This window comes from Triticum aestivum, chromosome 6B (assembly GCF_018294505.1).
Source record: "Triticum aestivum cultivar Chinese Spring chromosome 6B, IWGSC CS RefSeq v2.1, whole genome shotgun sequence".
NCBI classification, from domain to species: Eukaryota; Viridiplantae; Streptophyta; class Magnoliopsida; order Poales; family Poaceae; genus Triticum; species Triticum aestivum.
Genome location: NC_057810.1, coordinates 113,662,949 through 113,690,890, shown reverse-complemented (window position 1 = coordinate 113,690,890; position 27,942 = coordinate 113,662,949).

Below are 27,942 nucleotides of genomic sequence, written 5' to 3'. Positions count from 1 at the left end.
ATGAGCATGAGATGGATGAAGTTAGAAGGCACAACCTTGTGTACCCTCTCTTTACTTCTTGTTAATTAGAATAAATAAAGTAGAAATAGTATATTTTGTCTGTTTTCTGAATTATCCATGCAATAAAAATATCCCAAAAATAGAAGATCTCCAAATGCCCTGCCAATTTAATATGATTTTTTTAGAATATTTGAGAATATCTGGCACTGAGAACACAACAGGGGAGCAAGCACCTGGCCACTAGGGTCCAGGGCGTGCCCGCCCCTACACGGTGCGCCCCCTGCCTCGTGGGCCCATGGTGGCCCCCTCCACTTATTCCTGCACCCACACTCTCCTTCTTCCTCCTAAAAAGTTCACTATCCATCTCAAGCATGAGTTCTAGCTCATTTTGCTGCCATTTTCAATCTCCTTGCTGAAAGCTCCATTCACAAAACTGCTTTGGGGGATTGTTCTTTGGTATGTGACTCCTCCAATGATCCAATTAGTTTTTGTTCTAGTACTTTATTTATTGCAAATTCTTTCTGCTAAGGTGACCCTGTTCTTAGGCTTGCATGCTAAATTTAATTGGTCCCAAGTAATTCTAATGCATGATAGAGGCTCTAAGCACTTGTGGGAGTAGTTTCTATCAATTTTGTTGAGTTTGGTTTACTTTTATTTTGAATGACTAAAAATTTCAGAAATTTTTCAGAGGAAGAAATATGCCCAGGAAAATGTATCAAGGTGGTTCTTCAAGGAAGAAAGGACCCCAGGCTCGCAATACGTGAGCAGGATGATGAACCACCAAGGGTAGCCTACGTGCGGCCGTGTGAATGACCGTCAGAGGAGTTTATGGTTCGAGCAGGCATTAAGGATGATTTCGATGCATATGTGCATAATTCTAATCTTGAGGAATTCATGCAATATAAGTGCCCTCAATACCACTATTTGACTGACTCATTTGTGAGAAGGTTTAAATTTACATCTTCGCGCAATTCTCAGAATGTCCTATTTGATCTTTATGATAAATCTTATACCATGTACTTAGAAGACTTTACTACTGTTTGTAAACTCCCGCAGTGGGGCAATGTTAATGAACCTCGTAAATTTGAATATAAAGACTTTCTTGCTAGTATCACTATGGGAGAATCTAGAGAAATAGCATAAGCTACCATAGGGAGCATTCATTTTCCTACTATACATCACTTTGCTCTCTTCATTGGTAGATGCATTAACGGTAAAGATGAAGCATGTCAGATGTGTGTCCCTGATCTTTGTGTTCTCAAGAGTGTTGTATTAGGTGATAAACAGTACAACTTGGGGGAAATTGTTGCACGTAGGTTGCATAATAATGGTTTAGCTAGAGACTTTTTTGGAGGAAGTTATGCGACTAGTATGGCTAATTATCTTGGTATACATGTACATGAAAATGATACGGAGTTGCTTCCCGCTTATTTAGATTATAATGCCATGGTTAGTCAACATTTTCTTGAGAGGAATGAACAATTCCTCCTGTATTGACTAATCTTTGACAGACGTCGCGCTGTCCATATTACTCTCCCTGCTCCTACCCTCTTTGACTATCAGGCAAAAGGAAGATATGTTATAACCAGGGAAGAGGCGAATGAGTACAAGAGGAGGACGGAAGTGGCTCACCGCCATGCTGCAGCTCAGGAGGCAATCGCTGCTGCATCTCAGTACGACCCCAGGTACAACTTCGGATATCAGCCAAGCTACCCATGTCCATAGACCAACTTAGGCCAGAATCCTAAGCTTGGGGGAGTACATATTCCCATCGAGTTTACATTCATGTTCACACACTCATTCTAGTGTCGGTGCTCATACACTTTCATTGTACTATCCATGCTAGTTTATTTTATTTTCTTGCTTTCTTCTTGTGTGTTTGAATAATATTAAGAAAAACAAAAAACAAGTAATAGCTTTTAGCTAGTTTATTTTCCATGCCTGTAGTAGTACTAATTAAAAGAAAACTCAAAAAGATTTCTCGTTCTTCTTTTTGCTTGTTGGGAGCTTTCCCATGTAAATAGTTTTATTTCTTTTCTTTTCCTTTGGGGGTTTAGAGGAGAAGACCTTAATGAAAATGTTGAGTGGCTCTTTTATGCATAATTTATTTATTTTAACCAAGAGCCCTATTACTTTGTCTTCTCTCTTGAAATGAATGCTTGCAGATTCCAACTAAGTCCAATGCATGTGCACTATTATTATTATCCACACCGTTCGGTCGTGAAAGTGAAAGGCAATAATGATGATATATGATGAAATGATTGAGATAAGAGGAGCTGGTATGAACTCGACATGTCTTGTATTTGTAAATAAATCAATGCCAATGATGAATAAACATGTTGGCAATGACAATTAGGGATTATATTTGCTTATGCCATGCTTAATTAGCTAGGAGCTTATAATGGTTTACCTTGCATGCCAACATGCTATTAAAATGGTTGTGATGTGGTATGATAGGGTGGTATCCTCCTTTGAATGATTCGAGTGACTTGACTTGGCACATGTTCACGCATGTAGTTGAAACAAAATCAACATAGCCTTCATGATATTTATGTTCATGGTGGAGTATATCCTACTCATGCTTTCACTTGGTGTTGATTAATCTTAATGCATGTTAATGACTATTGTCGCTCTCTCAGTTGGTCGCTTCCCAGTCTTCTTCTAGCCTTAACTTGTACTAAGTGAGAATACTGCTTGTGCATCCACTTCCATAAACCCCAAAGTTATTCCGTATGAGTCCACCATACCTTCCTATATGCGGTCTCTACCTGTCGTTCCAAGTAAATTTATATGTGCCAAACTCTAAACCTTCAAATGAAATTTTGTTTTGTATGCTCGAACAACTCATGTATCAACTAGGGCTGTCTGTATCTTCCATGTTAGGTGGGTTATTCTGAAGAGGAGTGGACTCCGCTCCTCATTCATGAGAAAATGGCTGGTCACCGGGATGCCTAGTCCCATGCTTAAATAAAATCAAAATAATTAAACAAAACTCCCCCGGGATTGTTGTTAGTTGGACCTGTTGTTTCGGGCAAGCCATGGATTGATGCTTGTTGGTGGAGGGGGAGTATAAACTTTACCATTCTTTTTGGGAACCGCCTATAATGTGTGTAGCATGGAAGATATTGAGATCTCTCAGTTGTTACGTTGACAATGAAAGTATACCACCCAAAATATTATTATCTCTATTTTAAAAATTGATCTCTAGCACCTCTACAAATCCCTTATTCCCTTTGCGAAGGGCCTATATATTTACTTTTATGTTGAGTCATCACACTCTTATTAAAAAGCACCCGCTAGAGAGCACCGCTGTCATTTGCATGCATTACTATTAGTTTATATTGGGTATGACTATGACTGGATCTCTTTTACCATGAATTACAATGTATAGTCAATCCTTAATCTTTGAAGATGCTCTACATTTATGTTTTGCGGTCATTTATGTTCCATATATGCACGTGCTAACCTTGATTGTAAACCTCGGTGCTTCCCATTGTTTCCCTGCAACACATATAAGGTAGTTAGTCATCAGGTTAAGTAAGGGTTCGCATGCTATCAGTAAAATATGTTGATTAAAAATAAGCACATTGCAGATTCATCAGATTAATTCAAGCCACATGGAAAACCCATTTATCCAAACCAAGCATGATTAATAACTAGGAAATATAGCACTTGTATATGTTTCTCATTTATTAAGTGCAGCCAAATTCGATTTATTCCTCACATGCACAACAATACAAAATTCCATCCACGCCAATTGGACATCGCATTGCAGAATTGAACCAAGAAGTTAACTAAACACCACAACAAATGAACTAAACATTATTTGAGCACCACATTGCACAATATAGCATACTCCTAATAGAAGATCCGACAGTTAACTGAACCAAGCATGCTTAACAACTTGGAAATATAGTAATTGTATTTGTTTCTCATGTATTTAGTACAGCCAAATTCGATTTACTTCTCACATGGTATACAATAACAGAATGCACCCACAACTATTGAACATCGCATTGTAGAATTGAACCAAACAGTTAACTAAACACCACAACTCAAATGAACCAAACATTAAATGAGCATGACATTCCACAATGAATAACCAAACCAAGCATGCTTGACAACTTGGAAATATAGAAATTGTATTTGTTTCTTATGTATTTTTTAAAGATAAATTTGATTTATTTCTCACATGGAAGACAATACAAAATTGCAGCTTGAAGAATTGAACATCACATTTGCAGAATTGAACCAAACAGTTCCCGGAAGACGACAACTAATTGACCAAATAGTTAATAAGTGAGCACCACACTGCGCGACATATAGAACATATACACAGGAGCAACAGATTGCATGGTAAAATTAGATAGCACAATTCACTAGAATTTGTTAAGGAAAGGCAGGAGCAGCACACTCAATGGGTAAACCAAGCATGCTTAACCAGCATAGCTAGCAAATGGCAAGGTGCTCCTCCAAGATTTGGGGGTCGGTACGAATGGTAGCCATCGCGACCTCATCCACGCGTGCGGCCACAATTTACTTCTCTACTACCAAATGCTCCTTGAGCTCCTGGCTATACTGCGTGCACCATGGCTTAGGGCGGCGCTTATTTGGTGGATTGCTCAGTGATTTGGCTGGCGCGCCGGTGATCGGGGCATGTGGGATGTGGAAGCAGGAGGAGGATGGGGGTCTGGTGTGGATTACCTGCCTGGATAGATGAGGCCGGGCAGCATGAAGGTGGTTCACCGGCGAGGTGGCGGTGTTGCAAGGAAGGAGTGAAGGTTTCAACTTGGAAAGGAAGGCGGAAATAGGGGAAATGTGGCTTTGTGTAAGGGAGAGGGGGCGGGGAGGTAGATATTTCCGCGGAAGCCAAAAATTTGGATCGCTTTAGCGAAAATCTGGCACGCAAAGTGTCATCAAACACGGTCCCTTATTCAGAACTGTGTACGATATGTGAACATCACACACAATTCCGATAGCTTTACCCATGTGCAATGAGTTTGAGCGTTAAAAATTTTGGTTCCAATTTCCCTGGTTATAGTGCTCATCCACGTCCTTGCATAATTTGGGTACACAAAGGAGACGACAACACACCCACACTTCTTGATGGAGCAAGTTCAGCAATTAAGCAGAGCTAGCTGGCCTAAACATTACTCTAACAAATTAAAGACTAGCACTCTTATTTAAACAAAGCAAAGAGTACTACAATGACTGGTGCACGTCAATCTCCGCCGCCTCCTCCATGTCCAGCTCGCGCCCGACGGTCTCCGGGGGAAGGAGCTCCATGGCATCCATCGCAGCATAATCGGCAAGTATCTCAGCATCCACGTCTGCCATCTCTTTGGAAAAGGCCAAGTTAGGCGTGGGCGGCCGTGATCTGGGCTTGGATGGGCTCCGTCATTGCAAGGTATGCGGCGGAGGAACGGACAGCTGCTCGAACACTCTCAGCGATTGCCAAATCTTCGTCCGTGGCTTGCCGATCATTGTCGGAGAATCTTCGTTCAATTTGTGCATGCCTTTTCTCGCGTCTTCAGTCATCTTCAGAACATGGATCCCCACTTTGACTTTGATGCCGCCATCGCCCCGGTACCCCTGGCCGTCCGGGACAACCTGGCGCACTGGGTAGAAGACAATGTGGACGCCCTCGTCAGGGCCTTCACTGCTGATAACGACGGGGTGGTCGTGGTTGATGATGGGGGTGGAGTGGTGAACAGCCCGAATGCTGCTGACGACGGCGCAGAGAGTGATGGCGAGGCCAGTGATGCCAGCGATGATTCAGGTGGCGCCCTCGAGTATGCATTGGGGGATTTATCTGATTGATCGCGTGCTGCTCCTGCTTTTTATCCTGCACAAAGAGAGCTCGGGCTTGGCCCTGAGGGTAGTGAGAGCATTTTGGGGAGGGGGAGCCCCTCGTGTAAAAAACTTATGGTTAGCGTAATTGTAGACATGACATTGTCTGTATGACTGTACCGAGCGATTGACCTTGCGACGAGTCAATTTGCTTGTTTACCCCTGACCCGCGAGGGCCCTGAGCGAGCCGAGGGAGGGCCGTGGTGTCCTGAGCGCCTTCCGAACGAATCCATTGAACCTGTAGCGACAGCCTCCTGAGAAGGCGCGGCGGCGGCAGTCCGGGTTGCGCGCACGTTGCGCCTGGCCCGACTCGCGAGGGGTTCGCGAGGGGAGGCAGCTGAAGATGGAAGGGCGTAAAGTGGCAGCCAGAACATGAGAGATTGCTCGAACGAGACTAAAAACCCCTTCCCCAAACACACGCAAGTCTCAAGCTCAAATCCAACTTAAATTCAACAGAGGAGAAAATGACAACAAGGCATGAAAAAGCAGAAAGGCCGCGCCCGGCACCTAGTCTAGTCTTCGACGTCTTCTCACCAGTGCGGAGCTAAATGGTGCCACTGGGCGTGGCCGGGAGCCCCTGAGGCCCGAGGGCGTCTCTCCAGAGACTCCGGGGCGTGTACAGCACCACTCATTATTACGTGAGAGTGTCACGGAGCGGCGAGCTTCACATGCACTCGGCCTTCTTCACAGGTACCGCCCTTGCCTCATATCGCCAGACGAGGGCCCTGCCTTGTGCCACACTCTATTGCCATCGATGATGGCCGGAGACTGAGGACGATGCTGATGGGATAGAGCAGTCGCCAGCGGTTCCCCCGGTGACCACGGGTCCTCTGCCGGGGGCAGGCCGTGAGGCACCTCCCCGGCGGAGGGCCTACCTCTTGAGGACGCCTTGCTCCGAACGCCGCAGTGGTGATGCCGGATCTAGGCCCCTTTCCAGCAGCCCCCGGTGCCCTCCTCCTGAGGAGTAGGAGGCTACTGGATTGGGGCAGCCATCTGGTTAGCGTATGCCTGCTCCTGTGGTCCATGGTTAGCATATGCCTGCTCCTGAGGAATTAACGGTACCCGGTAGTCGCTGCCTCCAATGCGGTCGACGGGGCTTTCCTGGGGCTCCTGAAAGAGCTCAGCTTCTGGTGTTTCTTCCCCCCAGATTGGGCCGAGGAACGATCCATGGTCTTCCTCCTGCGCGTGCCCTTGGTCCATCATGTGGGGCATGTACGCTTCTGGGGCCGCCACCCTGAATGCTTCACTATAGTGCCCCGCATGCCACGCAGTCCTGCTTGATGTGCCAACTTTGGGGTGGTAGCTCGATGGTCCACTGGGACCGTGGGCTGTGGCGAGTCCTCCTTCGCTGGTCGGAGGTGGAGGCGGCGCCGTTGTTAGCCCGGTGTTGATGGCCAGGGTGGCGTTAGGGTAGCCTTGGAATCCGCTCAGGGCTGCGCGCGCACGCGCGGGGCCCTCGTGCAGTCCGCTTTGGACCTGAGGCTGCAACTGGGTGCAGAAGGGGTGGCCCCCCGAGGTGGCGAATGTCACACCCTAGCTAGTCATGCATTAGAGTGTTGCATCATGTTTACTCTTTCATCAGAAACTTGAAATGGGGATTTGTGAAACCCTCAGAATCATTTCTGAAAATGATCCAAATAAAAATTTCTCCAAAAAGGTCCAAGAAAATGCTCATGTTGCTCTCTGAAAATATTGGACAGAGATAAAAATCAAACTAATATTTTTAAGAGCTCATAAGTATTTATTTTGGGCATTTGGAATTAATGCATAAATATTTGCATTGGAAATATATTAGTTATATATATTAATATATGTCCAAAAATTATGCCACCTGTTGGGGAGCTCTGGAATAATATATCTAGCTCCTGCAAAAATTGGCATAAGGTTATAAAATGATTTAATATTTTATTTAAATCAAAACAAATGTCAGAAATTAGAAAAAAAAATAAATAAAAGGAGGAGCTTACCTGGGCTCCTCCCTGTCCGGCCCAGCCAGCTGGCCGGCCCAGCCAGCAGGCGGCCCAGCCCGCCTCCCTCCTCTGTCGTCTTCGTCCTCGACAGAGGGAGGGGAGTGTGCCCGGCGCGCGCGCGCGCCACCGCGCCACGCCACCTCCCTCCCTGCCTGCCTGGCGCCCTTCTCGTCGCCCTTGATGCCCCGGACGACGCCACGCAGCCACCCCGACCTCCTCGCACTCGTCCTCTCCTCTGTTTCTCTCTCTCTCACGGCCGAACACCACCGATGCCACCGCTCGCCGTAGACGTAGCCACCGCGCCCCTCGAGAGCATCTGAGCAGTCCACGAGCTCCGCCACGTCGCCGGCTACCTCCTCGTCGAGCCACGCGCCTCCGGACGGCCTCCATCGCCGCCATCGCCATCGTCTTCCTCCTCGGGCTCCGCCGTCCGCCGCCGTCGATTCGCCGTCACCAGGTCTTCCCCGACCCCGCTGTGCTGCTCTGCATGATCGCCGTGAGCATCCCCCTGTTTCCCCTCTCTTCTCCCCCTCGTTCCCGTGCCGTAGCGCCGCTCCCCACCACGGCCGAAGCCTCTCGCCGCCGTCCATGTCGCCGTCGCCGTCTCGGCCCGCCTCCGCCCAAACCGAGCATCCCTTCGCGCTCCCAGTGCCACGAGGGTGCGCCGAGCCCCTCAGGTGGCCTCCCCGTGCCCCGCAGCCCATTTCCGCTTGATGCCGAACTCCGGCCGCCGCCCCGAGCTTCGCTCCGGCGAGCTCCGGCATCCCCGCGGCTTCCCGTCTGCTCCCCTGGATGCGGACGAGCCCGGGCTACGCCCCGGTGCTCTCAGACGCCGTCCCCGTGGCCTGTGGCGCGGACTCCGCCGCGTCCAGAGGTCGCCGGCGGCGAGCCCCGTCGCCTGAGCCCTGCCATGTGGGCCCGACCCGTCAGGTGATTAGCTTAGTGCTAATCACCGCTTAATTAACCCCACCTGACACTGACCAGTGGGCCCCAGCGCCACTAATTCTTAATTAGAATTAAACTAACCCTGTTAAACCCCCCTGTCACTGACGTGTGGACCCCACACGTCAGGTTTGACCCCAGCCAGCCGCAGTTGACCGCTGACGTCATGCTGACGTCATGCTGGCGCAATATATATATTTCTGGATTTAATTAAATCAGGAAATTCCAGAATATTATTTAAACTTCAAAAATTCATAACTTTTATTCTGTAACTCCAAATCAGACAAATTATATATGAAAAATGATCAGAAAAATCCAATCTATCCATCTGTACTATTTTCATGCATGATCAAACAAGTTAAATTGATGTTTAAAGCAGAACAAGGAAAAGCACTTTAAAAGGCCATGCTTGAGTTTGAAATTTGAATCTTTGATTCAAATTGGTTCAAACCCTTCTGGTCTTAGTTGCATTAGCCCAACACACTCATATTGCCATGTTTCATGCATGCATCATATTGTTGCACATTGTTTGGTGATGGTTGTGTATCGGTGTCCTTTGCGACAGGTTCTGCCTCCGAGGAGTACCGTGATTACCCTAACGAAGAACCGTATCAGTGCATCGAACCATCAGGCAAGCAACCAACCATTTGATCATATCGATACAATCCCATGTTCTCGCTCCTGCTCTCTTTTACTGCATTAAGACAACGCGTTTCAAACTGCTGTGTGCTACGGTAGCTGAACCCATTTCCTCTGCATGACCTGTCATTGCCACAGTAACTAGATGAAACCCACTAGCATGTGTAGGAGTTGATTGAGCCATATGTATGTGTTGTTCCTACCTTGCTATGCCTGCTATGCTTAGAGTCGTGTCAGGTCTGGTTCATCCGGGTGATGGGCTAGAGTGAAATGATTATGTCGGTAATGAGAGTGGTGTGGTGAACACGATTTGGTAAAGGTATCGATGAGAGGCCATGTAGGAGTACATGGTGGGTTGTTTCATTGAAGCCGACCTTAAGCACTGAGATCTGTATGTGTGATTTAAGATACAGCTACTACCATGCATTGGGCCCTGAAATATGACCCCGCTCGACTTCTTATTCACCCTAGCTCTCTGTCCAGGAGTTGCAAGTAGTTTCTGGTGTTTGTAGTCTACTGGAGGCCGTGGACAGCGCTGACCGTAGGGGTGGGCTGTGATGCGGTAGGTACATGGCACGGTGTACCGAATACCCGTTAGGTATCTCGGCAACCCTGTTCACATCGTTCGGGGCCGTATGGGAAACCTCGGCCGGACTCCCTGCGGATGGAACCTGAATAGGCGATAAACCTGGACTAGAGGCTTAAGTGTTTAGGTAGGTCGTGGTCTACACCCACGTCGGCTTTCGCTTGAAGTCTGCCGAGCACATGTCGTGTGCAGACGCTAAGTGGTGGAAACATGTATGAAGAAGTACACCCCTGCAGGGTTATCATGATCTATTCGAATAGCCGCGTCCGCGGTAAAGGACTACTTGGTTGCCTATACAGTTCATAGACAAGTAAATGGAAACTGCTAAAATTCTCAAGATAAGTGTGAGTGCCGAGGATGGCTCTTCCGTAGGAAGACGGAGGCGGATCCTCGGTAGTGTATTGAAGTGGTGAGTAGTGGACTCGTGTGCGCAAAACCATTTCAAGTTGAAGTATCGTAGGATAGTCTAGCCAAGAGTCAAAGCTGGCTTGCTGCAATAACTCCACCAACCCTTCTTGATAATATGCATGTATGTAGGATCTGATGTAAGTCTTGCTGAGTACCTTTGTACTCATGTTGCTATAATTTACATTTTACAGAAGACGCTGCAACCCCTTCTGATGGGTTCTATGTAGACGTTGACATCAACGAGTAGGCTAAAGGCCCAGGTGGTGACCCTGAGCTTGTGAAGGACCACGTAGTATAGCTAGGCTTTCCAAGCCTCTTTTATTTTACTAGTTGTCTGTACTCAGACAAGTTACTTCCGCTGCTGGTTTGTATGACTGTATGACTTGAATGCTGGGTCGTGAGACCCGTTCCTTTGTGTATGTTATGTATGGCTCTCTGAGCCTTAAATAAAGTATTTGTGTCATAGAGTCATGTTGTGATGCTTCGTTGTATTTGCACATATCGAGCATATTGTGTGTATGATTGAAATGCTTGGTATGTGTGGGATCTGACTATCTAGTTGTTTATCTTTAGTAGCCCCTCTTACCGGGAAATGTCTCCTAGTGTTACCGCTGAGCCATGGTAGCTTGCTACTGCTCTGGAACACTTAGGCTGGCCGGCATGTGTCCTTCTTCATTCCTGTGTCTGTCCCTTCGGGGAAATGTCACGCTTTGAGTACCGGAGTCCTGTTAGCCCGCTACAGCCCGGTTTACCGGAGTCCTGCTAGCCCAGTGCTACAGCCCGGACCCACTTGCTGATGACCGACACGTTCGAAGCTGGGTCATGGATGCCTGTCCCTGTAAGTCTGTGCCACTTTGGGTTTACGACTAGTCATGTCAGCCCGGGCTCCTTATCATATGGATGCTAGCGACACTATCATATACGTGAGCCAAAAGGCGCAAACGGTCCCGGGCAAAGGTAAGGCGACACCCGTGGGGATACCGTGCGTGAGGCCGCAAAGTGATATGAGGTGTTACCGGCTAGATCGATGTGACATCGAGTCGGGGTCCTGACAGCGTTGGCATCAGAGCCGGACTGCCTGTAGGTTCTCCAAGCCAAACTGGTCGATGTTGAGTCTAGAAATTCTTTAGTTATATGTAGGGGAATTGTTTGTGGGTTGGAACGTAAGGCTCTTTTTACTCCTTTATCTTATGACATTCTGATCTGAGTCAGTCCATTCTTCCACCGGGGGTTAAGGAATTAGGATCTATTCTCTCTATCAGGATCACGTGTTACTAATCAGTAGTACCTTATAGGTTATGATGGATACAAGCCTAGTTCAGTTCTTCTACCATATTATGTTGCTAGGATGGACTCAGAATTTGATATGATGATGTTGAGTGTGTATGAAATCCTTTGTCAAATGTCTCAAAATCCTTCTTGAGCATTTACAGCTGTTATGCTGCCGAAATTTTGCTAGAAATTCTAATGCCTTTGCATTATGATTGTGCTTTCAGATGGCCACTCGCGACCTCAATCAAGTGGTTCGCCTGACTCGATGCCTAGATGTACCCGGCCATACTGCCAAGTTGGTCAGGGTAATGACTGAGGCTGGATACCGCTGGTATCCTGAGTACACGGTCGAAGAGCAATTTCGGGACTTTAATCAAAGCCAGTATCTCTGCACTGTCAGGATATTTCCATCTTATCCTGGATCCACCGAGCCCCTTCACTGCTCCTATGGACTCGGGGTTACTATTGAGATGGCTGTGCAGGACGCCGCCTACTCTATGATGACCATCATGCGAGTCAGATCTGGACTATTTCGGGACTCTGATTTCCGGTATATGCCAGGATCACTTCCGGGAGCACAAGGGTATCTCCAGGCTATCTATGCTGACCCCACCCAGGAGGATTCACGGACTCGCACCACTGCTGAGATGCTCGAGGATAAGGACCGTGAAAATCGGGCCTTGAGGTTAGAGCTCTTCAATACCCGTGCTGACCACTGGGCCACCTTGACTCGGTTCGCACCGGCGGTGCAAGCTGGATATTCGGATATGCGCGATCTCTATCCTGTGAGATCTGCTCTGCCAGACGTGATGGGTTGGCGTGATGTAGGAGGCATCACCCCACCTCGCGGTCCCCGCAGGCCACCGTCTGTTGGTCCAAGACCTCATCCTAGCCCCTATGGTCCACAAGCTCCGCGAGATCGTCTGTTTCCGGATGATCATGTTGAGCTTCCAGGCTATGGAGGTGACTTCTACGAGGACTACTACGGATCGGTCTGAGTTAGTGGTAGTATCACTAGTTCGCACTAGCTGTGTCATCTATCGTCCCGCGTGACTCGTGGGATATGACCTAGTTTGTACTCTTTCCGGAGGAGTAGAAAAATAATGTATAGGAGCTTGGAATGCCTCCGATGAGATGTAATCCTCTTTTCACCGTAATAGTACTTTGTTTGGTCTTGTACTAAACCCTGTATGGTGTGTATGACGATGGAATAAAGAAGCAGTTTCTGTATTTACCATGTCATACGGATGATCATCTTGCATTTCGAGTTATTCCTTACATTTTATATCCTATGTCGGAATTTTATCATCCTGACTAAATCATTGTCTTGTTTACCTAGGATGGTCAACACGCGCACTAACCCTGCTCCTCAAGAGCAGGCCGAAGGCAGTGAAGTCAGGGATGCAAATCTGCCTCATCCTCCTTCCCTAGCCGAGGTTATGATGGAAGCTGAGAGAAACAAGCGGGAGACCAACCGTTTGTTGGAGCGTATTGAACAGAACACAGCACACCATCAGAGGACTAACGTGGTGTCACTCAGTGATTTTATCAAATTACATCCACCCACGTTCCACCACTCCGTCGAGCCTCTCGACGCTGATGACTGGCTTCGCAGTATCTCTCACAAACTGCGTTCCGCGCTGGTAGCGGAGGCTGACAAGGTCACCTTTGCTGCATATCATCTTGAAGGCCCCGCCAGTCTATGGTGGGAGAATTATGGAGCTATGCGCCCAGCGGGCCATGTCACTACTTGGGCTGAATTCAGTGAGGCTTTCCGTGAACATCACATTCCGGAGGGTCTCATGGACCGTAAACGTGAGGAATTTTGCAGTTTCACCCAAGGCCGACTTTCTGTGGATGCTTACAGCAGGGAGTTTGGTAATCTCGCACGATATGCAACTGAGGAAGTGTCTACTGATGCCAAGAAGCAAGCAAGGTTCCGTAAGGGCCTTAGTCCTGAGCTTCGCCGTGACCTCCGTCTGCATGAGTGCACATCTTTTCAGAAACTTGTCAACAAAGCCATCAGTGCTGAAACTGGTCAGACTGACTATGACGCAACACGCAAGCATGGCCGTGACATGGGTTCCTCGTCCGGTGCTGGTCCTCAGAAGCGCCGCGTGTGGGTGCCCAACACCGCCCTGCCACCCAGGTTCACACCGAGGCCATCTTTCCAGGCGCCTCGCCCTGTTCAACAGTCTGTTCCAGCCAAGCCCTATGGGGGTCCAACCAATAATGCTCCTCCACGTACCAGTTCCGTGACTTGTTTCAAGTGTGGGGAATCTGGCCACTATATGCGTGAGTGTCCCCAGACCAACCCCAACCAGTCTGCTAAAGCTGTTGGCCATGGCAAGCCGACAGGAAAAGTATTCCACGCCAAGCCGGTCACTGCTTCACGTGGCCATGTCAACTGTATCTCTGCCGAAGAAGCTCAAGAGGATCCCAACGTCGTTCTCGGTACGCTTCTTGTTAATTGCCACCCGGCATCTGTTCTTTTCGATACAGGAGCCTCTCATTCTTTTATATCCGAAAATTATGCTCGTTTGCATAACGTCGCATTCGGTGATATGCCAACCTCTATGGTAATTCAAACTCCGGGATCCAAATGGCAAACTTCTAGAGTAAGCCATGGAAATGAAATCCAAGTCGACAGACTTGTTTTCCTCGCGTCTTTGATAGCCCTTAAATCTTCAGATATTAATATCATTCTGGGTATGGACTGGATGTCAGCTCATCATGCCCAAATTGATTGCTTCTCTAGGACTGTTCAGATCACCCATCCTTCGGGGAAGATAGTCAATGTCTTGACCCGAATAGCCAAGCGACAATTATATTCTCTTAACGCCAGCCCTTTGCCAGACCTTGAGGACGTTCCGGTAGTCCGTGACTTCCCGGATGTCTTCCCAGAGGAATTGCCAGGTGTTCCACCTGACAGGGATGTTGAGTTCGTAATAGACCTCATCCCAGGAACCGTTCCGATTGCTAGAAGACCTTATAAGATGGCACCACTAGAACTAGCCGAGCTTAAGAAACAACTCGATGAGTCCTTGAAAAAGGGTTTCATCCGACCTAGCTCATCTCCGTGGGCTTGCCCCGTCCTATTCGTCAAGAAGAAGGATGGTACGGACCGGATGGTTGTAGATTACCGACCTGTCAATTTGGTCACAATCAAGAACAAATATCCGCTTCCCAGGATCAACGACCTGTATGATCAGCTCGCTGGATCCTCAGTCTTCTCCAAGATGGATTTGAGGTTGGGCTACCATCAAATCAAAATCAGAAACGGGGACATTCCTAAAACGGCCTTTGTTACTCGTTATGGCCAATACGAGTACACCGTCATGTCCTTCGGTTTAACCAACGCTCCAGCCACCTTTTCTCGGTTAATGAACTCAATCTTCATGGAGTATTTGGATAAATTCGTCGTGGTTTACCTCGATGATATACTCATCTACTCCAAGAACGAGGAGGAACATGCCGAACATCTAAGGCTAGTGTTGAAGAAACTTCGAGAGCATCGCCTTTATGCCAAATTTTCTAAATGTGAATTCTGGTTGTCAGAAGTGACCTATCTGGGTCATGTAATATCTGGTAAAGGTATTGCTGTTAACCCTGAGCGAGTTCAAGCCGTCCTTAATTGGACTCCACCTGAATCGGTCAAGCAAGTTCGGAGTTTTCTGGGCTTAGCGAGCTATTGTCGTCGCTTTGTCGAGAACTTCTCCAAGGTTGCTAAACCTCTAACCGAACTCCTCAAGAAAGATAAGAAGTTCGAATGGACTCCACAATGTGAGCACAGCTTTCAGGAACTGAAAAGACGCCTGACTTCTGCTCCCGTACTGGTACCGCCAGACTTCTCCAAGGACTTTGTTATCTACTGCGACGCCTCGCGACAAGGACTAGGTTGCATTCTCATGCAAGATCGACACGTAATTGCCTACGCTTCACGGCAATTGCACCCACATGAGGAGAATTATCCTACTCATGATCTAGAGCTTGCAGCCGTAGTCTATGCACTTAAGACCTGGCGACATTACCTCCTCGGTAATCGTTGCGAAATATTCACTGATCACCAAAGTCTGAAGTACATTTTCACCCAACCGGATTTGAATCTCAGGCAAAGACGTTGGGTTGAGTTGATCACAGACTTCGACTTAGGAATAACCTACACCCCAGGGAAAGCCAACGTCATGGCTGATGCGCTAAGTCGTAAATCTTATTGTAACAACCTGATGTTACAACAAAGTCAACCGCTTCTCCATGAGGAATTTCGGAAGCTTAACCTTCACATTGTACCTCAAGGTTTTCTTTCCACCTTGGTAGCAAAACCTACTCTTACGGATCAAATCATCGCTGCCCAAAAGCGAGATAAGGGAATATCTAAAATCAAAGAGAACATTGCTAGCGGAGGTGCTAGTTGTTTCTCCACAAATGATCATGGTGTTGTGTACTTTGAGAACCGTCTAGTGGTTCCCAAGAACCAGCATCTACGGCAGTTGATCCTTAAGGAGGCTCATGAATCTCCTCTCACCATTCATCCCGGTAGTACTAAGATGTATCAGGACCTACGCCAGAGGTTCTGGTGGACTAGGATGAAGAGAGAGATTGCTCAGTATATTGCAAATTGCGACGTCTGTCGTCGTGTAAAAGCAGAGCACCAACGGCCTGCTGGCACCCTTCAACCCTTAGCTATTCCTGAATGGAAATGGGATAAAATTGGTATGGATTTCATTACCGGTTTTCCCAGGACCAAGAGAGGGAATAATGCTATTTTCGTCGTTGTCGATCGTCTCTCCAAAGTAGCCCATTTCCTACCTGTTCGTGAGAGTATAACCGCTAGTCAGCTGGCAGACTTATACATCTCCCGAATAGTGTCCCTCCATGGTGTTCCTTTGGAAATTAACTCGGATCGAGGAAGTCTTTTCACCTCTCGATTTTGGGAAAGCTTCCAAAATGCTATGGGGACCCGTCTCTCCTTTAGCACCGCCTTCCACCCTCAGTCGAGTGGTCAAGTGGAACGCGTCAACCAGATTCTAGAAGACATGCTTCGAGCCTCTGTTATCTCATTCGGAATGGACTGGGAGAAGTGCCTTCCATTTGCCGAATTCGCTTACAACAACAGCTATCAATCTAGCTTGGGTAAAGCCCCTTTTGAAGTTCTCTATGGACGACGGTGTCGAACACCCCTTAACTGGTCAGAGACCGGGGAAAGACAATTCTTTGGCCCAGATATGATTCAGGAAGCAGAAGAACAAGTTCGTATCGTTCGTGAAAAGTTGAAAACAGCCCAATCTCGTCAAAAGAGTCAATATGACCGAAAACATAAGGCTATGACTTTCGAGGTTGACGAGAAGGCTTATCTTCGGGTCACCCCTCTGAAGGGAACCCATCGTTTCGGTATCAAAGGCAAATTGGCTCCTCGTTACATTGGACCTTTTCGCATTCTCGCCAAACGAGGAGAAGTTGCCTACCAGTTGGAACTACCTCCGCACCTCTCCAGAGTCCACGATGTCTTCCACGTTTCTCAACTCAGGCGTTGCTTCTCGGATCCTATCCGTGGAGTGGACCACGAAACGCTTGATCTCCAAGATAATCTTACATATCGAGAGTACCCCATTCGTATCCTCGATCAGGCCGAGCGTACCACTCGACGTCATAATATCAAGTTTCTCAAAGTACAATGGTCGCACCATTCTGAGGATGAAGCAACTTGGGAAAGGGAGGATCGTCTTCGACTCGAGTATCCCGCCTTCTTCCCGGAGGAACCCAAATCTCGGGACGAGATTCTTTTGAGTGGGGGTGAGTTGTCACACCCTAGCTAGTCATGCATTAGAGTGTTGCATCATGTTTACTCTTTCATCAGAAACTTGAAATGGGGATTTGTGAAACCCTCAGAATCATTTTTGAAAATGACCCAAATAAAAATTTCTCCAAAAGGTCCAAGAAAATGCTCATGTTGCTCTCTGAAAATATTGGACAGAGATAAAAATCAAACCAATATTTTTAAGAGCTCATAGGTATTTATTTTGGGCATTTGGAATTAATGCATAAATATTTGCATTGGAAATATATTAGTTATATATATTAATATATGTCCAAAAATTATGCCACCTGTTGGGGAGCTCTGGAATAATATATCTAGCTCCTGCAAAAATTGGCATAAGGTTATAAAATGATTTAATATTTTATTTAAATAAAAACAAATGTCAGAAATTAGAAAAACAAAAATAAATAAAAGGAGGAGCTTACCTGGGCTCCTCCCTGTCCGGCCCAGCCAGCTGGCCGGCCCAGCCAGCAGGCGGCCCAGCCCGCCTCCCTCCTCTGTCGTCTTCGTCCTCGACAGAGGGAGGGGAGTGTGCCCGGCGCGCGCGCGCGCCACCGCGCCACGCCACCTCCCTCCCTGCCTGCCTGGCGCCCTTCTCGTCGCCCTCGATGCCCCGGACGACGCCACGCAGCCACCCCGACCCCCTCGCACTCCCCCTCGCCCTCGTCCTCTCCTCTGTTTCTCTCTCTCACACGGCCGAACACCACCGACGCCACCGCTCGCCGTAGACGTAGCCACCGCGCCCCTCGAGAGCATCTGAGCAGTCCACGAGCTCCGCCACGTCGCCGGCTACCTCCTCGTCGAGCCACGCGCCTCCGGACGGCCTCCATCGCCGCCATCGCCATCGTCTTCCTCCTCGGGCTCCGCCGTCCGCCGCCGTCGATTCGCCGTCACCAGGTCTTCCCCGACCCCGCTGTGCTGCTCTGCGTGATCGCCGTGAGCATCCCCCTGTTTCCCCTCTCTTCTCCCCCTCGTTCCCGTGCCGTAGCGCCGCTCCCCACCACGGCCGAAGCCTCTCGCCGCCGTCCATGTCGCCGTCGCCGTCTCGGCCCGCCTCCGCCCAAACCGAGCATCCCTTCGCGCTCCCAGTGCCACGAGGGTGCCGCCGAGCCCCTCAGGTGGCCTCCCCGTGCCCCGCAGCCCATTTCCGCTCGAAGCCGAACTCCGGCCGCCGCCCCGAGCTTCGCTCCGGCGAGCTCCGGCATCCCCGCGGCTTCCCGTCTGCTCCCCTGGATGCGGACGAGCCCGGGCTACGCCCCGGTGCTCTCAGACGCCGTCCCCGTGGCCTGTGGCGCGGACTCCGCCGCGTCCAGAGGTCGCCGGCGGCGAGCCCCGTCGCCTGAGCCCTGCCATGTGGGCCCGACCCGTCAGGTGATTAGCTTAGTGCTAATCACCGCTTAATTAACCCCCCCTGACACTGACCAGTGGGCCCCAGCGCCACTAATTCTTAATTAGAATTAAACTAACCCTGTTAAACCCCCCTGTCACTGACGTGTGGACCCCACACGTCAGGTTTGACCCCAGCCAGCCGCAGTTGACCGCTGACGTCATGCTGACGTCATGCTGGCGCAATATATATATTTCTGGATTTAATTAAATCAGGAAATTCCAGAATATTATTTAAACTTCAAAAATTCATAACTTTTATTCTGTAACTCCAAATCAGACAAATTATATATGAAAAATGATCAGAAAAATCCAATCTATCCATCTGTACTATTTTCATGCATGATCAAACAAGTTAAATTGATGTTTAAAGCAGAACAAGGAAAAGCACTTTAAAAGGCCATGCTTGAGTTTGAAATTTGAATCTTTGATTCAAATTGGTTCAAACCCTTCTGGTCTTAGTTGCATTAGCCCAACACACTCATATTGCCATGTTTCATGCATGCATCATATTGTTGCACATTGTTTGGTGATGGTTGTGTATCGGTGTCCTTTGCGACAGGTTCTGCCTCCGAGGAGTACCGTGATTACCCTAACGAAGAACCGTATCAGTGCATCGAACCATCAGGCAAGCAACCAACCATTTGATCATATCGATACAATCCCATGTTCTCGCTCCTGCTCTCTTTTACTGCATTAAGACAACGCGTTTCAAACTGCTGTGTGCTACGGTAGTTGAACCCATTTCCTCTGCATGACCTGTCATTGCCACAGTAACTAGATGAAACCCACTAGCATGTGTAGGAGTTGATTGAGCCATATGTATGTGTTGTTCCTACCTTGCTATGCCTGCTATGCTTAGAGTCGTGTCAGGTCTGGTTCATCTGGGTGATGGGCTAGAGTGAAATGATTATGTCGGTAATGAGAGTGGTGTGGTGAACACGATTTGGTAAAGGTATCGATGAGAGGCCATGTAGGAGTACATGGTGGGTTGTTTCATTGAAGCCGACCTTAAGCACTGAGATCTGTATGTGTGATTTAAGATACAGCTACTACCATGCATTGGGCCCTGAAATATGACCCCGCTCGACTTCTTATTCACCCTAGCTCTCTGTCCAGGAGTTGCAAGTAGTTTCTGGTGTTTGTAGCCTACTGGAGGCCGTGGACAGCGCTGACCGTAGGGGTGGGCTGTGATGCGGTAGGTACGTGGCACGGTGTACCGAATACCCGTTAGGTATCTCGGGAACCCTGTTCACATCGTTCGGGGCCGTATGGGAAACCTCGGCCGGACTCCCTGCGGATGGAACCTGAATAGGCGATAAACCTGGACTAGAGGCTTAAGTGTTTAGGTAGGTCGTGGTCTACACCCACGTCGGCTTTCGCTTGAAGTCTGCCGAGCACATGTCGTGTGCAGACGCTAAGTGGTGGAAACATGTATGAAGAAGTACACCCCTGCAGGGTTATCATGATCTATTCGAATAGCCGCGTCCGCGGTAAAGGACTACTTGGTTGCCTATACAGTTCATAGACAAGTAAATGGAAACTACTAAAAGTCTCAAGATAAGTGTGAGTGCCGAGGATGGCTCTTCCGTAGGAAGACGGAGGCGGATCCTCGGTAGTGTATTGAAGTGGTGAGTAGTGGACTCGTGTGCGCAAAACCATTTCAAGTTGAAGTATCGTAGGATAGTCTAGCCAAGAGTCAAAGCTGGCTTGCTGCAATAACTCCACCAACCCTTCTTGATAATATGCATGTATGTAGGATCTGATGTAAGTCTTGCTGAGTACCTTTGTACTCATGTTGCTATAATTTACATTTTTACAGAAGACGCTGCAACCCCTTCTGATGGGTTCTATGTAGACGTTGACATCAACGAGTAGGCTAAAGGCCCAGGTGGTGACCCTGAGCTTGTGAAGGACCACGTAGTATAGCTAGGCTTTCCAAGCCTCTTTTATTTTACTAGTTGTCTGTACTCAGACAAGTTACTTCCGCTGCTGGTTTGTATGACTGTATGACTTGAATGTTGGGTCGTGAGACCCGTACCTTTGTGTATGTTATGTATGGCTCCCTGAGCCTTAAATAAAGTACTTGTGTCGTAGAGTCATGTTGTGATGCTTCGTTGTATTTGCACATATCGAGCATATTGTGTGTATGATTGAAATGCTTGGTATGTGTGGGATCTGACTATCTAGTTGTTTATCTTTAGTAGCCTCTCTTACCGGGAAATGTCTCCTAGTGTTACCGCTGAGCCATGGTAGCTTGCTACTGCTCTGGAACACTTAGGCTGGCCGGCATGTGTCCTTCTTCGTTCCTGTGTCTGTCCCTTCGGGGAAATGTCACGCTTTGAGTACCGGAGTCCTGTTAGCCCGCTACAGCCCGGTTTACCGGAGTCCTGCTAGCCCAGTGCTACAGCCCGGACCCACTTGCTGATGACCGACACGTTCGAAGCTGGCTCATGGATGCCTCTCCCTGTAAGTCTGTGCCACTTTGGGTTTACGACTAGTCATGTCAGCCCGGGCTCCTTATCATATGGATGCTAGCGACACTATCATATACGTGAGCCAAAAGGCGCAAACGGTCCCGGGCAAAGGTAAGGCGACACCCGTGGGGATACGTGCGTGAGGCCGCAAAGTGATATGAGGTGTTACCGGCTAGATCGATGTGACATCGAGTCGGGGTCCTGACAGCGAAGCCTAGGAGCTCTGCCACCCACTCCAGCAACACGTCGCGGTCGCCCTCCAGTAGCCTGCATTGCAGCAACTCTCGGGCCAACGTGAGCGTGGCCGTCGAGTTCGCCTGCTCTCGCCGGGTGTATGTCGTCGTGGCCGCGGCGTGGCTTGAGGCCCTCGCCACTGAGCGCACCTGCCGCGGCGTGAGAGATGTCGTCGCCTGACCACGTCGCCCGCGGCCCGCAGCGCCCTGCGGACCGCGGGCTACCTGGTGCACAGGGTTGAGGTCGCCCTGGGCGAGCGGCTCTGCGCGGGTGGGCCAGGCCGCCCAGGGGTCAGGATTGCCCGTTGGGTCGCCGGACATGATGATGACGATGCGACGGAATGCGAGGCGGGGGAGGGAGGGATTCCGGCGCACACCTACCTGGCACGCCAAATGTCGGATTTCGGGTTCCAGTAGACCCTCTAGGTTCGAACTCTGGGGTGCACGCGGAGATCGCACCTCCTACGTACCTATATCTCATCGCCTCGCAAGGATCTAAACTACACGAAGAACAACACAAGGGACACGAGGTTTATACTAGTTCGGGCCACCATTGTGGTGTAATACCCTACTCTAGTTTGTGGTGTGGTGGATTGCCTCAGGGGCTGATGAAGAATGATACAAGGAAGAACTGCCTCGCGAGGGGAGTTCTTGCGTTGGTGGTTCTGGCTAGGGTTCAACTACTCATTCTATCAATGCCCCGCCTTGAGAGTGGCTAGTCCTATTTATAGAGCGAGGCCCTGGTCCTCTTCCCAAATATTGAGCGGGAAGGGCGCCAACAATTGGTCATTTTGAAGGGGAACATCTAGTACACTTATCCTGACTAAAGTCGGTCCTCGCCTGCTAAAGACTCTAGCGATGACGTTGGCTTGGGCTCCACGATGACCTCCGTCCTGCCGTTCTGCTGGTCTTGGTCTTGTTGCACCGAAATGGTTGCCTTTGGTTGATACTCTTGCTTGCGCTTGCTCCCTTTGCACCAAAGAGGAAACAAGGACTCTGCGCAGGCCGGCACCCGCCTGGTGCCCGCCTGGCTTCGGTCGTCATGGCTTGCGTCACGGGCACCTCGTGAGGTACCCCGCCTTGATCTCTCCGCCTCCTCACGAGCCAGCCTGATGAGGCCGGGCCTGAGGAAGCTTTCTGTCGTCCGCCCCGGGGGCTTGGTCCCTCGTGAGGGTCTTGAGCTTGTGTTGATGAAGATGGGCCGTACTGGGCCACTCCTTGAGCCACGCCGCAGGCCACAGGCAGGCAAGTGTGGGTACCCCCATTCCCAGAATGCAGACAGTAGCCCCCGGGCCCAAGGCGCGCCTGGACTTGGCTTAGCAGAGAAGCGAAGGGGCAAGTGCAAAGCGCCACGGGCCCCAACAGCCTGCGGGCTTGGGCGCCGCATGGCGGTTGATTGGACGTGGGCATCCTTGTTCCCCACATCTCCTCTTTTTGCGCCCGGCTAGGCGGACCCGCAGTTGTACACAGTCATCCATCTTCTCGTTGCTGGTGTGTCCCCTGCTCTTCCTCCTCCAGAGCTCTAATCTCCGCTTCCAATCCGATCTCAAACCCTCCCCTTCCTGTCGTCATGGCACCAACGAAGAAAGGGAAGGGGAAGAATCCGGTGCTCTCACTCTCTTCACTGCCGCCAACGGCTCCCGCCGTCGACCAGTCGATCATACTCAATCTGGAAGCTTTGGGCAAGGTCAGTTCCGCCCTTGCCACCACCTTCAACGAGTGTGGGAGTACGATGATCTGGCCCGCGTCCCATTTCTCTATTAACAGAATAGCCACCGAGGTCCGGTACTTCACCGACGCACTGCGGGCAGGGCAAGTTCCTCCTTTCTCCGATTTCTTCAATGTCGTGCTTTCCCATTACCAGATTCACATGATGCATTTGGGTCTTGAATCCATTACTCTCCTTGCCGTCTTTACTTTTGTTCGCGAGGCGATGATGGGCATTCCTCCTTCGGTTGCCTTGCTGTGCCACTTCTTCTCTTTGCTCCTCAGTGATCTGTCCCGATGTTCAGGATGCGTGAGTTCGTTGCCGCACCAGAGGCGGCGGCCTCGGGGATTGACTTCAGCCTTCCTCCGCCCGCGATTGGGTTCTGAGAGCGGTGGCTGTATGTGGATGTCGAAGTATTCAGCCCCCTGCTCTTGGAGCCAACCTTTCCTGTTGTTCCCAACTCGGGATGGGGCCATGAGGCGCTCACGAGCCCCGGCTCAGCTTCGTCTGGCGTCGCATCGTGAGTTTGAGGGCGCTTGGTGTGACGGCACCCAAGGTGGTGAAAGAGTTCCTCCAGCGCCGCATTACCCCTCTCCAGCGCCATTCCCGCCGGATGTGTGCCTTCGGTGGGCATGAAGACCGCATGAGGCTCCAGAAGGAAGATTTGGCGCCTGAAGTGCTGAAGAAGGTTCTCGTGATTCTAACCGGGGATCCTTCCCCCGGCAGCATCCGGCAAGGGGGTGCCCTGCTATATCTTTGCTCAGGCAGGGATGATTTCGTGAGGTAGATGCCCAGCTTTGATGAATGGGGGCTGCGCCCAATGGGCCTCGTGGGACCTCGCGAGAACCCACTTGCGGTGGTTGCCCTCCCGGTCGCCCGTGGCGGTCCTTCCTCAAGTGGTGGAGCTGGGAGGCAAGGGCCGCCGAGGGCTGAGGGAGCTGCCGTCGGGATAGCTGCGCCACGCGGAACCCCTGAGGTAGCGGCTCTCGAGGCTGGCCCAGCAGCGACCGAAGGCGTTGAGCTGCGCCCTGCGGCTTCCATGGTTGAGGCCCCTGACGCCCCGGCCACCCTCAATGGGGCGGCGCCTGGCGGCATGTGCCAGGGCGACGTCCCCGACGCCGGTCACCTTGGCGCTTCTTCCTCTCCGAAGACTGATCCTTGCGCCGAGCTCCTAGGCCGCTTTCGTGTGGACTTCGAGGCTCTCCGAAAGAGAAGGGAGGCCTTGGGTGGCGATGATTACCCTAGCCGCCTGCTGAAGCGCAGGAAGTACTTCGCCATCGACGAGTAAGCCCTCTCCTTCCTTAATCCTTTACGTTCCCGTTGCTTCATCTGACCATTGCTCTGCAGGGCCCTCCCTGTCGAGTTCACGGAGACGACTGAGGAGCCATCTCCCCAGGCCCCGCCCTCTCCACCGACTCCAAGCATTCCGAGATCGAGTGCTACCCCGGAGGTGAGGTCAGCTGGAGAGGTGAGCCATCTTGCGGTGCATCATGACCTTGTGCTCCTCGCACCCTTCCTTCGTGAGCCCTTCCCGGGCAAAGCCTGCCTGCCCCGGGCCATGGTTGTGGACGGTGAATGGCTGGAGTCTTCCTCGCGTTCTTCCCAGGAGGATGAACGGGCTCAGGGTCGGGCTTCTTGCAGGGCACGCCCGGCCATCACGATGGCGCCAGCCCCCAGCCCCCTGCCCGAAGGGAGTATGCCGGTCCGTGGCCCTCTGCATAAACCGAGGGAGGAGGACGACACTAAAGACGTGCTTGAGCACGCTCGGGAGCGCCGCGCCCTTCGCCAAGGGTTCCTCCAGAGGGCGTCCGACGCAGTGAGCCAGCTTGGTGCAGAGCTTGCCGTTGAGGACGCACGCCTTCAGGCCAAGGGCATGTGCCTTGCTGAAGAGAGGCGCGAGCTGAAGGTGGCCGTTACCCTTGCGCGCTACCGACATGACCTCGATGATGCGAAGGCCGAGGCATCACTGGTGGCCAATCGGGAGGCCTGCTCCTAAGCCGCCGAGGAGGCCCGAAGCAATTCCTTGGAGCAGCAGGTGGAGCTGCGTGAGGCGGCTCGTGCATCGATGAAGGGGGCGTCGGTCGACCAGGCAGAGCTCCAGAAACGCGAGGAGGCACTGATGCTGGAGGCCGCCGAGCGTGCCTATGACCTTGAGCGGCTGGAGACGAGAGAGCGCCTGGTGGCGCAGGCGGAGGAGGATGTGGCCGCGCGTGAAGCCCGAGTCCTGGAGGAGGTTGAGCACCGGATGGCGGAGGCGCGCTCGAACCTCGGACGTGCATATGAGGAGAGGCTGGAGCTGACCAGGGTCGAAGCAGAAGGCAGGACCATCGCCCTGAGGACCAGGCTGGATGAAGCGACGCGACGCGCTAATGCTACCAGGGCCGCCCTTTGCGCGGCACAGGGGGAGCTGGCCACCTCCCGAGCCGAGGTGCTTCATCTCCGGTAGAGAGTTGATGTGGCTGAGGCTGTTGCGCAATAGAACGAGGACGAGATTCGCCAGCGGCAGACCTTAGAGCACATGCATGGCCCCATGCTCCTCGCGCTTCGGGAGAGAGCCAACACGGCCCTGGGAACCATCTGCGAGGCAGCCGTTGAGCAGCCTCATGTGGTTAATTATGCCGGCAAGCTTTAGTTCTTCACTGATGTGGTGATGCAGCTAGAGGCTCGGTCAGGCAAGGCCGAAAGGTTGGTGGAGGAGAGGAGTCGTGCTCTGCTCGGGCGTGCCTTTTCTCACGTCTTCAGTCATCTTCAGAACATGGATCCCCACTTTGACTTTGATGCCGCCATCGCCCCGGTACCCCTGGCCGTCCGGGACAACCTGGCGCACTGGGTAGAAGACAGCGTGGACGCCCTCGTCAGGGCCTTCACTGCTGATAAAGACAGGGTGGTCGTGGTTGATGATGGGGGTGGCGTGGTGAACGGCCCGGATGCTGCTGACGACGGTGCAGAGAGTGATGGCGTGGCCAGTGATGCCAGCGATGATTCAGGTGGCTCCCTCGAGGATGCATTGGGGGATTTATCCGATTGATCGCGTGCTGCTCCTGCTTTTTATCCTGCAAAGAGAGAGCTCGGGCTTGGCCCTAAGGGTAGTGAGAGCATTTTGTGGAGGGGCAGCCCCTCGTGTAAAGAACTTGCGGTTAGCGTAATTGTAGACATGACGTTTCCTGTATTACTGTACCGAGCAATTGACCTTGCGACGAGTCAATTTGCTTGTTTACCCCAGACCCGCGCGGGCCCTGAGCGAGCCCGAGGGGGGCCGTGGTGTCTTGAGCGCCTTCCGAACGAATCCATTGAACATGTAGCGACAGCCTCCTGAGAAGGCGCGGCGGCTGCAGTTCGGGCTGCGCGCACGCTGGGCCTGGCCCGACTCTCGAGGGGCTCGCGAGGGGAGGCAGCTGAAGATGGAAGGGCGCAAAGTGGCAGCCATAACACGAGAGGTTGCTCGAATGAGACCAAAATCCCTTCCCCAAACACACGCAAGTCTCAAGCTCAAATTCAACTTAAATTCAACAGAGGAGAAAACAACAACAAGGAAAGAAAAACCAGAAAGGCCACATCCGGCACCTAGTCTAGTCTTCGACGTCTTCTCACCAGCGCGGAGCTAAGTGCTGCCACTGGGCGTGGCCGGGAGCCCCCGAGGCCCGAGGGCGGCTCTCTAGAGACTCCGGGGTGTTTACAGCCCCACTCATTATTACATGAGAGTGTCACGGGGCGGCGAGCTTCACAAGCACTGGGCCTTCTTCGCAGGTACCGGCCTTGCTTCATATCGCCAAACGAGGGCCCCGCCTTGCGCCACACTCTATTGCCATCGACGACGGCCGGAGACAGAGGACGCCGCTGATGGGATAGAGCGGTCTCCAGTGGTTCCAGGGCGTGCTCGCCCCTACACGGTGTGCCCCCTGCCTCGTGGGCCCATGGTGGCCCCCTCCACTTATTCCTGCACCCACACTCTCCTTCTTCCTCCTAAAAAGTTCACTATCCAGCTCAAGCATGAGTTCTAGCTCATTTTGCTGCCATTTTCAATCTCCTTGCTCAAAGCTCCATTCACAAAACTGCTTTGGGGGATTGTTCTTTGGTATGTGACTCCTCCAATGATCCAATTAGTTTTTGTTCTAGTACTTTATTTATTGCAAATTCTTTCTGCTAAGGTGACCCTGTTCTTAGGCTTGCATGCTAAATTTAATTGGTCCCAAGTAATTCTAATGCATGATAGAGGCTCTAGGCACTTGTGGGAGTAGTTTCTATCAATTTTGTTGAGTTTGGTTTACTTTTATTTTGAATGACTAAAAATTTCAGAAATTTTTCAGAGGAAGAAATATGCCCAGGAAAATGTATCAAGGTGGTTCTTCAAGGAAGAAAGGACCCCAGGCTCGCAATACGTGAGCAGGATGATGAACCACCAAGGGTAGCCTACGTGCGGCCGTGTGAATGACCGTCAGAGGAGTTTATGGTTCGAGCAGGCATTAAGGATGAATTCGATGCATATGTGCATAATTCTAATCTTGAGGAATTCATGCAATATAAGTGCCCTCAATACCACTATTTGACTGACTCATTTGTGAGAAGGTTTAAATTTACATCTTCGCGCAATTCTCAGAATGTCCTATTTGATCTTTATGATAAATCTTATACCATGTACTTAGAAGACTTTAC